The sequence below is a fragment of the Nematolebias whitei genome, chromosome 16 (genome assembly GCF_014905685.2).
Source record: "Nematolebias whitei isolate Nwh7 chromosome 16, NemWhi1, whole genome shotgun sequence".
NCBI lineage: Eukaryota > Metazoa > Chordata > Actinopteri > Cyprinodontiformes > Rivulidae > Nematolebias > Nematolebias whitei.
Window position 1 is genome coordinate 38,168,428 of NC_056513.1, and position 2,496 is coordinate 38,170,923.

Here is a 2,496-nt window from a genome sequence, read left to right on the forward strand (position 1 = left end):
ACCCGAAGGCGAAGGGAAGACACCCTCTCATCTACCGGGGAAAACTCCAACACACAGGCACCAAGTCGGGGGGACTACAAGTCAACCCACACCAGCTCGACGCCTCTCACCATGGACAACTCCAGAGTGGAATAAGGTCCAGCCCCTCTCAATGAGATCAGTTCCAGAGCCCATGCTGTGTGTCGAGGAGAGCCCAACTATATCTAGTCGGTACCTCTCAACCTCGCGCACAAGCTCAGGCTCCTTCCCTGCCAGAGAGGTCACATTCCATGTCCCAAGATCCAGCTTTGGTAAGCCAGGGTCAGAGCACCAAGGTCCCCACCTTCAGCCACTGCCCATAGCATCATGCACCTGACTTTTATGGCCCTTGCAGGTGGTGGGTCCACAGGAAGGCAAACCCATGCTGCTCCTTCGGGCTGAGCCCGACCGGGCCTCATAGGTAGAGACCCGGTCACCAGGCGCTCGCCGACAAGCCCCTCCCCCAGGCCTGGCTCCAGGGTGGGGCCCCGGTAACCCACGTCCGGGCAAGGGACACAGAGTTCCTTGCTGAATCATGTCCATAAAAATCTTCTGAATCACTGTTTGTCTGGCCTGTCACCTAGGACCAATCTGCCTTGGGAGACCCAACCAGGGACAATTATAATTGCCCCCGACAGCAGAGCTCCTAGGATCATTCAGGCGCACAAACTCCTCAACCACGTTAAGGTGGCGATTCAAGGAGGAGTCTCAATATGTTAATATAAAAATATTTACATCAGATTTACAGTTCATACTCTAAAAGTTGGGTGGAACACCACAGGTTATTCTCATTTATTTTAAATATTAAAACTTTTAATAAAAAATTACCAACCAATGATTTGCAACAATTCTTTTGTGTAGTTCTCACATTTTGATCAATTACATTATTAATCATTTAAACCTGAAAGGAGCTTAGCTTCCAGCTGCTCAAACGTTCTTTAAATTTCTACAAGTTAAAAATAAAAACAGACACATTTCAAAATGATGCTTTTATTTGCTTAAAGTTGCTTCACAGTTTTTATCAAAATGACATAAAAAAGTGAACGGCTTTAGTTTAAACATTGCACGTTGCCCACTCTGGAAAAGACTGGTCCTCTGGTGGTGGTCCAAACATCACAGGAGCAGCAGGAACCTGAACGAGGTCTGAAGTTATAAACACGACAGCGTTCAGGGGGCAGGACCAACAGAAACATGTGCTGACGTTGTATTGTTTAAAATTTTACCAATTCCTCCGTTTCCTCTTATTTTTTAACAAAAAAAAATAACGCAGCACTTCTGAGGAGATCACCCTCCACCTCAGACTGAATCAGATTACGTCAGAGAGAAGCAAAATGACTTCATGCTGTGGGATTATCACAGAACTCATCGTGAAGTTTCACCAGTCGACCTCGACACACAATCATCTTCTGCTTCCTCCGTTTGTTAGCTCACAACATGACGCAAGCATGACACAAATATGAGGCAAGCGTGACACAAACATGATGCGAACATGACGCGAAAATGATGCAACCATGACGCAAAGATGATGCGAACATGACGCAAGCATGACACAAACATGACGCAAACATGATGCGAACATGACGCGAATATGATGCAAGCATGACGCAAACATGACGCGAGCTTGACGCAAACATGATGCGAACATGACGCAAGCATGACACAAACATGATGCAAGCATGAAACAAACATGATGTTAACATGACGCAAACATGACGCTAGCATGACGCAAGCATGATTGGATGCAAACATGATGCCAACATGATGCAAACATGACGCAACATGATGCAAACATGACAATATGATGCAAACATGACAACATGATGCAAACATGACAACATGATGCAAACATGACAACATGATGCAAACATGACAACATGATGCAAACATGACGCAAACATGACGCAAACATGATGTAAACATGATGCAAACATGACACAAACATGACACATTATGACGCAAACATGACACAAACATGACACAAACATGCCAACATGACGCCAACATGACGCAAACACAGGGATGTCATTCGACACAAATCAAAAACAGTAAACGGAGCTTTCTCCCCTCTAGGCTTTGTTTCCATAAAGAAATGTCTCTGCAGCGTCTTCTCCACAACTCTTCAGAGATCACACTCAAAACCCAAAGATGTGATTCAATGAGGCCTTCAGGGTCAGCACCTTCATCCTGACACTGATCCGTTTTATTCTGCAAACACGAGTTCATCTTTTCTCTGGAGAGGAGGAGAAAGGATGGCAGTGGCCTTCAAGTATCACCCCAGTCCAAACCCCATGAGCTCAACGTTCCAGTGATAACAGCCTCAGTGACGGAGCATGAAATAAAAAAATGTTTCTGAGTGAAAGCTTCCTCACATTTGGTTTCAGGAATGATTTTTTGAACATGATGAAATTAAGGAAGCAGCTTCAGTGTTCCCTGATGTTGAAATGTCTTAGTGATGCCTTCAGGGAGCGTCCATGATGT